Raw genomic sequence first — 15,139 nt, 5'->3', positions numbered from 1 at the left:
TTTGCCAGGGCTCACTACATTTACAAAGGGGTCTAGTAGGCAGGAGTCCTGTGCCCAAGCTGGGTAGCAGTGTCAAGGGGTGACAAGGTAGACCATTTCTGGAGGAAGCAAGTGGGAAGGGCTTGGCAATGGCAGGAGGTCAGTTTGTAAAAGGAAAATTTCCCATTTGTAAAAAGAACAATGCTTTTCCAATAATACTCAAAGGCCCTAGGTGCTCAGGATTCCTGAAGGACCGCACTATCACTTCCTGAAAAGCCAGCACTACTTTGGTTGGCATCTCCCAGGTCACTAATCGCTGGCAGAACTGGGATACAGCAGAACCTCCTTTAAACTGGGAGAAGTTCAGGGTTCGGGCCCAGCTCTCAGATCTTCCAGCCTCCATTTCATCACATGTACAATGAGAGGAGCAGTTATTTGTTGAGGGCTCTTCTACGTGGAAATTCTCTATATTTGGGGCACAGTTGGGCTCATTGGTCTGACAGTTGGCAGGATGTAGTGGGAAGCCAGCTTGGGGATGAGCGTTTTTAAAGGGCTCCTATACATGGAGGTCCAAAGGGCATGGTTAAGCCTTGGGGGAATTTATAAACTGCTGCCAATTTGGGAGAGAACAGATGGTCAGGTAGAAGCCAGTCTCCTTGGTAGCTGTGTGCCTAGTGGCTGGGACCTTGTGCAAGTGACCAAACTTGCCTGGCCTGGATCTTATCCATTCTCTTCTGCAAGTGAAGATGAAGCATTGGGGGAACATTATGTCGGTGAGCGCATTATGAGGGGCGGGCCCTGCCTGCTGAGCCACCAACTTCCGGCTTGGTTGTCCATTTCAGTAACACCTAATTTGGCAACTCAAAGTTGCCTGCATCGGTAACAGACCATAGTGTGGTTCTATGGTTGTGCACCAGCCCCTGTTTTCTGTTCTGTCTTCAGCTCTAGTTTAATATTAATATTGACTCATAATATTAAACACCTAACTTAACTGCAGGCACATTTTCTCCTTAGAGACTAATAATATTGGTTTAGAATGTGTTGCTAAGAAGACATGAATTCTTTCCTAAATAATTATGCCTGGGGTTAGTTGCATAGGTTAACAGTAATTAAACAAATGCCTGAGATAATGATTTACTAATTATTAATTCCAAGTGTATTTTCTTTCTTGTCACTGTATTTTTACTTTATTATCTAATCCCTGAAAAATATTAATAGAAAGATGTATATTTCATATGCACCTATTAAGGATGTGATTTGACATTTCCTGAGCCGCTTTAAACCACTTTCCACTAAAATGCTTTTATAAACTACAATTTTTGAGGCAAGGACTAGGGAAATAATTCACCTATTTTTTTTTTTGCAAAGTAAATTGTTCAAAATATTTTGCAGGCAAATTTTAACCTTATGAAACTCCCGTTTTCCCCTTCAGGTATGTTTTGTTTTGAATGTAACCTTCCTCATTTGTTCAGTAAGTGTTCAAGTGGGTTCTTTGCCGAGCTCTGGGTCAGACACCTAAGAGCTGTAGAAATTGAGAATAAACGCTTGACTATTTCTGCTTTTATTTACCTTGGAGAGCTCTTTTGTTTTCAAGGTTGAAACCTTGGAAAACTCATCCATTTTCAAGATTTTCAACTCCATGCAGATCTTTCCAGCCCTGCAGGCCTCCAGACCCACATCCCCACTCAGGTATCCCCTCATCTGTGACCAAACTCTACCTCTGGGCTAGTGTTAGTCTGGGATGTGTCTTTGGCTTGGCCTGGAAGTGTAGGGTGTGGATGTGTGTGGGGAGAGAGGCAGGGGAGGTAGTCTAGGAAGGAAAGCAGTTAATTAGGAATAAAAGTGGTGCGGTGGCACCAGCGTCAGCCTCCTGTGGACTGGGGAGAGTGGACGAAAATTGAAGCAGGTAGACCTTGTGTTCTATTGATGGACAGTGAAGTGGCGTCAGTGCACAAAATGGACTGGAAGGACACTGGAGGCAGGGGGAGTCAGCAAATGTAACATAAGGACATCATTGTTTAAAATAACAGACCGTTTCCATCCTTTTGGATGAGAGGGTCATGGGCCCTCTGAGCATATAATGAAAGAGTCTTCTCCCCAGGAAAATATGCACACATGTATCAAGTATTATGTGTGATTTAGAGGGGAGTTCATGGGTGTTGATGGGTAATTTGGGATCCCCAAAGGATACAGGAATATTTGCATAGTGTAACCAGTAGAAGTCAGTAGGGAGACTTTGGGAAAGAAGGGAACACATTCAGTCACATGCAGCAGGACAGGAGAGTGGGGGTGTGCTTGGGGCAAATGGACATCTGTCTGGAGCTGTGTGGAAGGGCAGGGCAGCATGGCTGGAGGAGGAGACCTGAGTCATTTTATTTTATTGCAAGAGTTTACATTTTTTTAAAAAATTGAAGTATAGTTGATTTACAATGTTGTGTTAGTTTCTGGTGCACTGCATAATGACAGACAGACAGACAGACCAGAACTGAGCACTGATCATGACTTTCTTGGAACCCTCACCCTCTGTTCACTACAACTCACGCTAGGTCTCTTCATCTAGGCTCTTCAGATAACCTGAAAGCAGAGACTTTAAATTTTCTGGGTACTTCTGGGCAGAGTGATTTATTTTCCAAGACGATTGTCTGGGACACTGCCAAGGGGCTAAATGTTTTGGGGGCCCATTTGGATGTTATGGAGTAAGAAGCTTTAAAGTCTTCTGCTTCCCAGAATTGCAACAATAGGGATCCTGTTGCTTATTCATTTTTATAGCACTTACCTCTTATCAGAAAACATCCAATGACAAGAGAGGTGACTCAAGTCAGGGATTCCAGTATCTGGTCCTATCAGTGAATGAACCATATTACTGGGTGAACTGTATAATTCTGTGCAGACTTCACTTATGTTTGGAATGAGGATCCTGAGATATACACCATCCTGCATCATTGAGGAAGGGTCAGACAAGAAATTCAACAGGTCTCTACAAGTGTTATTTACAATAAGAGTTGAAGCAAAAGAAAGTTTTCTCTTTGGCTCCCAAAAGCAAATTTTCCAGAACTGCCTTTTTCTGCTCAGCTAGAGGAGCCAGGGCTGGCTTGGTGAGGACCTGTCCTGGATAAGGGGCTCCTGGAGGAACTTATGTGGGCCTCATCAAAGGGGTAGGTTTAAATCAAGGAGGAAGCAGAAGACAGTACTGAGTCAGAGAAGCCATCCTGAGCATCAGGCCCAGGCATAAGGAAAGGCTGTGAACAGGGAGACAAGAAGTGATGGGTCCGGCCAGGCAGATGCTTGTATGACAGACGAGGGAACTGGAACCAGCCCTGTGCCCAAGGAGGCAATGGCCTTGGTTGGGAGTGGTGGGAAGATGGGAAACCTGTTCTAACTGGAGGTGACCAAAGGAGTGAGGGTAGATTGACCAGCTAAGAAATGCCAGGACAGAATAATGAAGAAAATTCTAGAAAATCAAGGTTATATTTTTGACACGGGAATACAATTCCTAAAATTAGAGTTTGAAGTCTCCTTGTGTGATGGGTATTTTGCATAACTATGTGAAGGACTAATAAATGCTTATTAGTTACACAGCTCCACCCCCTCCCCATCTCAAGCACAGGCTTCCTTCTGGTGTTTTGTGTGTTCTGGTCTCAAATTGCCTGAGTAACCAAGGGGTGACCCAGGCCCCTGGAGCATTTGGGGTACAGCATCTTGTCATCAGGCCCATTTTTCTGTGATCTTTCCTTCCTGGCTTCATCCTTCCCTTTGATCTTTTCTTCCTGGCTTCATCCTTCCCTTTGAATAGTACATCCCTCATGCCCGGTGAAAAACCTCCTTTTCTACTGGCACATCTGAAATACCTTTATGTTTAGGGTTACTGTGCAGAGTGGGGCAAGCTAGCTAGAAGGAGCGTGGATGTGTGTTTACCACAGCCATCGGCTGCGGGTGCTGAGTCTGGGCTCCCACTGGGACGGATTGCTGCTTCCGTTGCCTTGACAACGGCTTCTCCTTGCTCCCCACTGTTCTTCTCACTCTTCTGTGATTGTGGGAGCAGTTCACTGCAGGCCTCCTCTAGTCTTTCCTCCCCTCGGTCTCACCTCCCTGTGAGTTTTCCAGCCGGGGCCATGTTCTACATTGGAGGCTCCTCCTGGGAATGACACAGAGTTTCCAAGAGATTAAAAAAAAAAGAAAATAGCAACAACACCTCAGAGAAGTGTCATCTCTGTATTATGTGTCCTCAGCCCTTAGCGTCCAGGGAAGGGCTAAGAATCTTGTCAGCGCTTACTAAAAGAAATACAAAAAGAAATCAAATGCACAGACACATGTAGGTGTTGGTGCAAAGCATAACTTCTGGCAGTTCTAAAAATTGGTAGGATGATATGACATGTCAGCACTTTCCAAAACTCAGCTGCCTCTTGCTAATACACTGGATCCTCGAGATTTTAGTTCTGCGGATGATGATAGTTCACTATGAATGTTTGCGGTTACTCTACGGTGGGAGACCAGGTTTTTTGAGCTTTCTGATTCTGAAAGTTTCACTTCTGGAAGGTCATTATCAAGCCCACCAACGTGGAGCCCAGTGTCGCTGGCTGGTGTATTAGAGATGCTAATTTAGTTTTCTGAATTTATTACATTTAAAAGAAAAACTCCCCCAGTATTGTTCATCTGATTGCTTAGGGTCTCATGCCGTGATGTATAAAGTTTTACAGTAATTGAAAAAGCAATGAATAACACCCCAGGCAGTAAATACACCATAAAGTTCATTAATTCAAAACAGTGAATGTCAATTTGTAGAACACTGTAGCACAGTGTAGAATAGCATTACCTACAGTGTAAGAATGGGAAAGTGGGAATTAATTTTATTTTAATTTTTAATGCACATTTGACTGCTCAAAAAAGGTATTAAACATTAAGATAACTTAATATATATGCTGGCATTTATTAAACCACTGACTCATGAACAAATTAAGCAACATGTATTTTTTAAGTATTAAAGATTCAATAGTTATAATTAACTTGAGTGTCAAAGAGGAAACCATTATCAACATATTCTGCAGAATCCCCCAAAGATTATGCAACCCATATGCTGAAGGACTGTGAAAGGCTGCAATCATCTGCTTGGTAATCCCAAGAGGCTGAAAAACATTACACTTTCACTTGTTCTGATGAATCAATTAGCCGAACATTTGAGGATAGTGAAAAATCAGGAGGTGAGTCTCCATCCTTGATGGATCTTCAGTCTGACAGAGGAAGATCTTTTTCTCATCCTTGGGCAGAGACAAGCGGCACTATGGAGGTTCTGTCTGTGACATAACCATGGCTAATGATGCAGAAGGGGGAATTACACTGGGAAGGTTGCTTAGTCTGAATGACCACCATCTCTACGTGACATTTCACTGCTGAGGTTTTTGAATTTGAGGGAGTTGACTTGAATTTTGATTCTTTAAATACAAAAATGAACTCAAAATAAGTAGCAAACTGGGATAATTTTTCACTAAAAGGAAAGAGTTGTCACTCTGGGGACTGCATTAGTAGATAAACCAATCAGGCGCTACACCAACATACACCGCTATGTTGAGTTTTTTCCTGGGAGAGAAAGTGAATTTATTTGAGACATTCCATTTGGTTGGTGATGAAATCGTGCATAGGATTCCAAGCTGTAAAAAAAAAAATTTATTGTCTTTGAAATTTGTCAGAGTATTTGTCTATTCTAACAGGGCTTAAATTATTTAGTTTGACAAACTACAGTGATCAAATTAACCAAATGATTGTCAGTGTCCTTTAAACACACCCATACATTCTGTTGGTTAATTAACATTTACTTATGTTCATGATTTTTCTGCGAATGAATCACTTCCACTCAAGATTGTAATCTGCCTCCCATCAGTGGCCTCTCTGCTGGTGCACCTCGTAGAGTCACTTTGGTTCATAGTTTGCAATTATTTATGCAAAAAATTTGCAATCAGAATTGAAAATTTATTTAAATAATTCTGGAAGAAATAAATCTGGGACTGAACAATCCTTTGGAAATAACTCTCTTCTCCTTTATTATAAAGGTAAAAATATTTGTTATGTATTATTCATAAAAACATAAAGTCCAAATATGTATATTCCTCACCACTCCTCTATCCAGATGTCACCCTGTTTACCTTGGGTGCATAAATTTTATTTTTCAAATATACATATATATTTTTCCAAAAGTGTGTTCACACTAAGCCTATTGTTTTGAAACCTTTTAAGAAACTTGTCATATATCATGGCAGCTTTCCATGTTAATAAATATATATCGACTTTGTCACTTTTAAGGCTATATATTAACTTACCATCTGGACCTTTAGGTTGTTTCTACTTTTTCACTACGTGTTGTGTAGACTGAACTGTGTTCCCCCAAAGTCCGTATGTTGAAGCCCTAGCCCTCAATGAGACTGTATATGAGGAAAGGGCCTTTCAAAAGGTAATTAAGGTTCAGTAAGGCTGGAGCCTTAATCCAATAGGACTGGTATCTTTCTATGAAGAGGAAAAAAAAGTCAGAGCAAAGCCATGTGAGGACGCAGCAGAAAGGCGGCCGGCTGCAAGCCAAGGGGGTCTCAGGAGGAGCCAGCCCTGCGGACACCTTGACCTTGGACCTCCAGCCTCCAGAACCGTGGAAAATAAATTTGTTGTTTCAGCACCCCAGTTTGTGGTATTCTGTTATGGCAGCCCTGAGAGACCAATACACTGAGATAAAACCCAGTGGTTAACATACTTAGGAAGAATTTTAAGATAAATTTCGTGAAAGGGGCTAGTTCAAAAGCATTCCCTTCAGTGTCTCCTCTTCCCCTCAGCCTCTATTTTCTTCTCTCCTTTGACTTTTTTACATGTATTACCAGATTCCCAGCTAGAAGATTTCTACCTGGGTATCTTGCCGCCATCAGGGTGTAATCATGTCTGCTTTCTGCACAAACTGGTTATTTTCAGTCTTTAAAATCTTCACTATCATTTACTGTGATGAAGTTTGCATTTCTTTGACTCAATAAGAATGATATCTTTCCACATGATTATTTTCGTATCTTCTTTTGTGAATTGCATTTTCATTCTCCCATTTTATCAGGGACAGTCACATTTTTCTTATGCATTTATAAGAGCTCTTCATATGTCTTAAGGATATTAGTCCAGATGACCTAGTTTTTTTTTTAATTGTTGCTTTTTTTTAATATTTGCCTTTGACAGTTTTCTGTAGTTCAAAAGTTTTAAATTCTAATCTAGCAAAAATCTATCAGCATTTTCTTTTTATAATTTCTAATTTTGGTGTCATGTTCAGAAAGATCTTATTTGACTCAAGATTTTTAAAATATCTGTATTTTCTTCAAGTTTTTGCATGTGTTTTAAAAATATTTAATCTTTGGTCCAAATAGAAGCTATTTGGTATGAAGGCAAACTGGGGATATGATATAATTTTTCCTCCAAATTAAAATTTATTTCAAGATTGTTTATTGAATAATCCATACGTTATTCACTGATTTGAAATACCATACTTATGATAGATCAAACTTTGTTTCTGTCCTCTCTGTTCGATTTTATTTTGTCTACCTAGTTTTATGCCAGTGCCATACCATGCAAGTTACAATGGATTATTATAGCGATGGATTTTAAATCTGCCATGGCAAGTATGCTTGACTATTTTAATTTAAATGGTGTTCTCAGCTCTTACTACGAGGTTATAAGCAATGGCTTGGATGAGATGAAGAAGGATGTAGCTGGTACCAATTGAGTCTTTATTTTCATCTTCGCTGCAGTTATACTGAGAAAGATCTCTTTCATTTTCCCATCACATCATTATTTGCTAATGTTTGTGTTTCCCCTTCTGGATTATGAGATCCTTGAAGGCATCTTAAGTGATATTTCCCTCACTTGGAATGATAGTTTATCACCAGTATAAAGCATACTACCTAGCATGTAATTGAAAGGTATTCTTGCTTTTTGTTTTTAAAATAAAAAACAAGGAGCTATTTTTTTGTTCTCCATCTTTTTGGTAACTTTTTCATTTCTTTAAGTTGATTTTTTTTTTCACCTTGATGCATCATTTCAGTGTTAACCCCAAATTCTTGGGTTAACTACCCCAAAATTCTTCTAAGTTGTTTGTAACACAAATATCTATTCATAAGGTTCTGTAAAACTATGATTTTAGTTAGATCATCTTTGCCTAGTGAGCTTAACTTTGGTGACCCTGTTCCACCAGATGTTATTATATTCAGATTATATTCTATAAAAGGGTCAACCACATGATCTCGTGGGGTGGACTGCTCATAGCAGTGTCAAAGGGGACTAAAGGAAGGAGGGTTTGTTGTTATGTTTTGGTCACAGCTGAAGCATGTCTAGCCCTGTGTCTAATCTTATTTCTGGCCATGGTTTTTCATGGTCTTGTTTTCACCACAGTAAATAAAGGAGAGGAAATAAAGGAAAGCAAAGCCTCCTCTCCTGTTCCTAAGTGGACAGCCCAGCCTAGCTTGAGAAGGTAGACAGCCCAGATTAATGGTGATAAGGGGATGGATGTGTGTGTGTGTGTGTGTGTGTTTGTCTTTCTTGATGGCAATAATAGTATCTATGTTGGGTGCTTTCATTCCTGTAGGAGACACTGAGAATTAACTAAAAATTTCAAAGGGTTGAACCCTAAGAACTTGGCAAACAAAAAAAAAAAGGAAATTGGAAAAAAAGCCCCCAAAACCTCTTTCCTGATACCTAATGTATATTAGCAGTTGCCTTTGGGGAGAAGGTGGTTGAGAAGTGGATTTGGGTTTCGGGAGGGCTCACAGGGACTTCAATTTTATCTATAATGTTTTATTTCTTTTATTTGTCAGCCTCAGCACTGATATTTTGGGCCAGATGATTCTTTGCTACGGGACCTGTCTTGTGCATTTTAGGATGTTTAGCAGCATCTCTGGTCTCTTATCACTAGATGCCGGGAGCAACCCCAGTTGTGACAACCAAAAATACCTCCAGACATTGCTGCCCACCTCCAAGAGCCACTGATTTAAAATAAAAAACTAAATAAGCACAAATAGAACTAATTAAGAAAAAAGAATATATTTTTATTATTTAACATTTAATATTATTTAATATTTATAAATATTAACACATGCTAATTGGAGGCAGGGATGAGCACATAATCATTCTATTGTTGCAAAACCATTGTATTACTGTGTATCTTTAAACTCTTCCTGAAGACTCAAAAGAAAAATGTATTTTTTAATTCCTTTTTAAAAGATCCAAATCTCTCAGCCTGCCAATAATCGAAAGTGATGTTTCCAATAAACTGCTGTCTTCATCGCAGGACAGGCTGGGCACAGTCTTGTAGAAGCAACCTTTGGGGATGCCGCTCTTTGATCTGCTGCTTTACACACTTATTTCGTGGAGATTTTTGGTGATTCATCCTTACTTCCGATTGCTGGATGTTGGCCTAGGTGATTGCTGCTGCCTGATTCCCAGCAATCCGTAATGCTCCCTCCTTCACACTCTTCCCTGCGTAGTCCGTTCTTTACACTGCACACAGTGATTTTTCTAAGACACAAATATTTGATATCCTCTTACAATCTTTCAAAACAAAGTCCAGATTCCTTAGCAGGGTGCAACCCACAATGTGATTCCTATGCAAATCACTTGATTTAGCACAGGCTGGCAGGTTGAGGGCACAGTCCCTGATAAGACTACGTATGCTCACTTCAGATGCCAGCCACAAGTTCAGGGGCTCCCAGGCTGCCTGCACTTCTGACCAGCTGGCTACAAATACAGAGGTTCCCTCGACCACCTAGAACCACCCACAACACAATCAGGAAAGTGCTATCCTTACAACTGTAGTGTTATTATAAAGGATACAAATCAGGACTAGTCAAATGAAGAGACATATAGTGTTGCAGGAAAATGGGGCACAAGAGAACGGTCGTGTCCCAGGTCTTGGGTCAGTCACCTGGGACGCGCCTGCCAAGTGAGGGTCCTTAGCTTTGTGCAGGAAAGAATTTGAGAGCCAGCCATAGTAACACGAAAGCAAGTCTATTTAGAGAGATACACATTCCATAGACAGAGTGCAGGCTGTATCTGCAGGCAAGAAAGAGAGAGGCCACTAGGTGTGGGGGTGTTCAGTTCAAAGTAAAAGTAGATGCACACTCCACAGACAGAGTGAGATGCATCAGTGGCCACGAGGTGCGGGAGTGGTTAGTTTTCACGGCCCTGGTAACTTCATATGCTAACGAGGGGGAGGAGTATTACAACTACTTTGGGGAAAGGGTGGGGAGTCCCAGGAATTGGGCCACCACCCACTTTTTGGCCTTTTATGGCCAGACTGGGTGTGCCATTTGGGGTCCTAATATATTACAATGAACGTTTAATGAGGCTCAAGGTCTACTGGAAGTTGAATCGTCCACTATTTTGGGCTTAGTAGATTCTAACGAGTTTTTGTCCTGTCCTCAATGACTATGTCATTCTTTTCATGGTTATGCCCTGCCCCCTTCCTTCCTGTCTCAGTAGGGTGAGGTTGGGGACCATCCTGAATGTAGAGCTTCTGTGCTCTTTGCCAGTGGAATCAGGATGCACCTCCTCCCCTGCACATTGATGTATTCACCAATCAGGAAGCTCACTGGAGCCTTGGCGTCCAGTGTTTTATTGAGGTTTCATCTTGTAGACATGCTTGATTGAATTACTGGCCATGTGACTGAACTCAGTCTCCAGCCTCCTTTCACTCCCTGCAGGTCAGCTGGCTTAGAGCCCCAACCCTCTAATCACATGGTTGGTCTTTCCAGCATGGCTGGTCCACAGCCTAAGTCACCTTAGTAGAAACTCAGCTGTGGTCAGGGGCCACCATGAATAGCAAAGCTTTGTTCAGGAAATTCTAAGGATTTAGTTTACCAGTGAGGAAGGACCAGACAAATTCATTATTGTACAACACACGGCATCAGGGTTCTTCAGGACCTGACCCCAGCCAGTCTTCCCAGGCTGACCCCAGCCTCTCTGACTTCACTGCAGCCACGTAACCCTGTTTGAGGGTCCTTGAACACACCTTGCTGTTTTAGGACCTGGACTTCTGCACATCCTGTTTCCTCTCCCTACATTTGTTTTCTCCTTTGTCTACCTAGTGAACTCCTCCTTCTTGGTCAAGACCTAGGTAAGCAGCTTCACTTTTGTGGAACCCTCCCAGGCAGAGTTTTAATCCCCACCTCCCTAGCGCTGCTAGAACTTCTTGCTTAATTATAGATTGACAACCTTTGCACTTTGTTTGTTAAGATGTCTGTATGTACTATTGGCATGCAACATAATGACTGCTGAATAAATGTTTCATGGAGTTTTGCCTATATTATTTGACGTTGTATTTGTCTTTTTAGGAAGTGGCCTCTTGCCTTCCTTGGCTGCCATTTTCCCGCTCCACTCTTCATGCTCCAGCACAGTGGCAGTTCATCATTACAAACGTCCTTCCTGGCTACTGGTGGATGAGCTGCTACACACGATCTTGTGGCCGACAATTCTGCCCAGCCATTCGTGTTTTGGAAAACTCACGTATAGCATCCATAAGACAACACAAGAAGTGAGGTTTGCCAAATATCTAGAAATAGGAAATGTTTAAGTAGAATATTTCACTGGATGAAACATTATGCATCTAGTGCATATGTATGAAGTTTGTGGTAAAACAGAGAAATGCTTATATGGAATGTTAGGAGGAAAAGTAATCACAACTATGATGAAAAAATATATTCATAAACTAAGACACTAGAAAAACATGAAACAAAGAAAGAAAAGGCCTCTATAGAAATACTCCAAAATAGTATTTGTCTTTGGGTAATAAAAATATGGACAATTATGCTCCATCTTCTTTATACTTTCCTATGTTTAAAACTTTTTTTGTGTCAAGTACAAAATGCATGCTTACCATGGTACAAGGGGAGAGTTTCTCTCTGCAGTCCAAAATAACTGGGCAAAAGGTGAAGCCAATTTAATTTAGATACTTTTACTTGCAACTAGAAATTTACAGGTGATAAAATGCACATTTTTGTTCTTTTTGGCAATGAGGGGAGGCAGTGAAAAGAAAGGTGCAGATGGGAGTAAGAAGCGGAGGAGATAAGCCAGCCACTCCTGCCCCACACTTAACAGACATATCAATACCAGCCAGGAAAATCCCCAGGGAGAGAAAAGTCAACAGGATAAAGTAGTTTTTGAATAGAAACTGGGACCAAACCAGTTCTTTAAAATGTCAGTTTCCTAGTCAAAGTAAGCCAGCCTGAATAGTGAGGATTTATCTGTTAGCTTATCAAAAATTGCATAAAAAATAAAAGGCTTATGTTGTTTCACTGATCTCTTTCATTATCACTTTAACTTACAAAACATATCACTTTCTGCAAGAGCTCTAATCATAACAAAGCCTGAAAATTCTTTCCAGACATTTTGGGAAGAAATGCTAGTTTAAGAGTAAGCTATCCAATGAGAATGTAAATTGGTGCAGCGACTATGGAAAGCAGTATGGAGAGTCCTTAAGCTAAAAACAGAATTACCATATGATCTATAATGTCCTTCTCCAAAAGTAAATGGGAATTATGCAGGTGCTATTTTGCCAATGAACAAGTCCTGTGCACCTACCTACTTGCTGTCTAACTGCCTCTTGGCAATCCTTTTGTCCATATTGTGTCTTCTGCAATATTGCTTAAAGGCTCTTTTCTATAGTTTTCAGCCCCTTCTCATGCCCACCTTTTTTTCATTCTTCATGCTATCCGGTCTGGCTGCCCACCTTACTGAGGTCAAGATTGTATAACCTTTCTCCTCCAACTCCTCTGCAAGTTAAACAAAGCTCCTTTTCACACAGCTCTCCTGCACAATCTTCCCTACCCCTGTCTTCTTTTCCTCTCAGCTTCAGAGAAAAGATTCACTCTTGTTGGTGTCCAGAGGTGATCAATATCCACGAGACAGATGTGGCTAAATGAGAAAACACTTGAGAGTGAGACAGATGCTAGAGCAGCACCTTATCAATTTAGAATGAGTACTGTCTGCCTCAAAGAATAGAAACACTTACAAGTGGTTGCGTAGTGCATTCTCCTCCTATAGTCAAGCTCCAAATAATGTCAAATCATAATTTGAAACCATTTTTGGTTTATTCCAAGAAATCCCTGCCAAAGTCACTGGAAATACCCAGTGCAGAGGGTGAAATAATAGTAATAATCATAATTAAAGTAAGTTGTTTTTGTGCCCTCTGGGGTGGTTTTTCCTGTGCAGAAAAGACTATTCAAAAGTCTACTTTTAGACTAAGAATAGACTAACCATATGACCCAGGAATCCTGCTCCTGGGCATATATCCAGAAGGAACCCTACTTCAAAAAGACACCTGCACCCCAATGTTCATAGCAGCACTATTTACAATAGCCAAGACATGGAAACAGCCTAAATGTCCATCAACGGATGACTGGATAAAAAAGATGTGATATATTTATACAATGGAATACTATTCAGCCATAAAAACCGACAACGTAACGCCATTAGCAGCAACATGGATGCTCCTGGAGAATTTCATTCTAAGTGAACTAAGCCAGAAAGAGAAAGAAAAATACCATATGAGATCACTCATATGTGGAATCTAAAAAAAAAAAAAAAAAGAACATAAATACAAAACAGAAACAGACTCATAGACATAGAATACAAACTTGTGGTTGCCAAGGGGGAAGGGATAGACTGGGGTTCAAAGTTTGTAGATACTGACAGGCATATGTAGAATAGATAAACAAGATTATACTGTATAGCACAGGGAAATATATACAAGATCTTGTGGTAGCTCACAGCGAAAAAAATGTGACAATGAATATACGTATGTTTATGTATAACTGAAAACTTGTGCTCTACACTAGAACTTGACACAAAATTGTAAAATGACTATAAATCAATAAAAAAAGTTAAAAGTAAAAAATAAATAAAGTAAAAAAAAGTGTACTTTTAGTTTTGTCTATTGGTAAAAAGTATGCAAGTGTCCATCGAACTAGGACCATGGGTCAAATCAGCCCACTGCTGATTCATATGGCCCATGAGTTAAGAATGGTTTTTACATTTGTGTATGTTGGAAAAAATAGGAAGGAGAATACTACTTTATGATATGTGAAAATTGTTTGAAATTCAAATTTCAGTGTAGTTGTCACACAGAGACAATACGTCCTACTATGTCTAAACTATTTACTATGTGACCCTTTTCAGAAAGTTTGCTGACCCCCAGTTTAAAAGATTAGTGTTCAATATTAACTACTATATATAAAACAGATAAACAGCAAGTTTCTTCTGTATAGCCCAGGGAACTATGTTCAATATCTCGTAGTAACCTATACTGAAAAAGGATGTGAAAGCGACTACATGTATGTATATGCATGACTGAAACATTATGCTGTACACCAGAATTTGATGCATTGTAAACTGACTATACTTCAATAAAGAAAAGATTAGTGTTCAATTTTTTTAAACAATAATTTCAAAATCTTAGTGAACTCTCAAGCTTTTAAAAAATCAGGTGGTTACATATTTGTGAGACCACCACCACTACAATCAAGATACAGAACATTTTCATTAGCCCCAAGAGCGTCTCCAGGCCCCCTCCATAGAATATCCCTTCCTCTGCTCCCAGAGCCAGGAAATCACTGATCTGCTTTCTGGCACTATATGTTAGTTTGCGTTTTCTAGGTTTTCTATAAACAGAATCATACAGTAAGTACTCTTCTGCATCTGGCTTTTCTCACGCCAGCATAGATTCTGAGATTCATTCATATCTCTGTGTATATCAGGAGTTTGTTCTTTTTTATTGTTATGCTTTTTAAAAAATAAGCTTTTAAGTTTTTAGTTAAAAATTATGTATAATGCAACATTTCAATTTACTTAACGAAAAGGTCAAAACAGTGTATGAACCCCCATGTTCATGTTACCCAGCTTTAACAGTTATCAACTTGGGACCAATGTTGTTTCAACCATGCCTCCACCCATAAACTCCCTCCTATATTTGAAGCAAATCCTAGGCATCATACCATTTTGCCTGTAAATGTTTCAGTATGTACTTCTAAAAGATACGCACTCTTTAAAAATATATAACCATAACGCTATTATCATGCCTGTTAAGCTTGAATAATCCCTTTATCAAATACCAGCCAGTGTCCAAATTTTTAACTGTTTCATAAAATGTCATTATTCT

The sequence above is a fragment of the Vicugna pacos genome, chromosome 6 (assembly GCF_048564905.1).
Source record: "Vicugna pacos chromosome 6, VicPac4, whole genome shotgun sequence".
In the NCBI taxonomy this organism is placed as follows: Eukaryota; Metazoa; Chordata; class Mammalia; order Artiodactyla; family Camelidae; genus Vicugna; species Vicugna pacos.
This window is presented reverse-complemented; position numbering follows the sequence as displayed.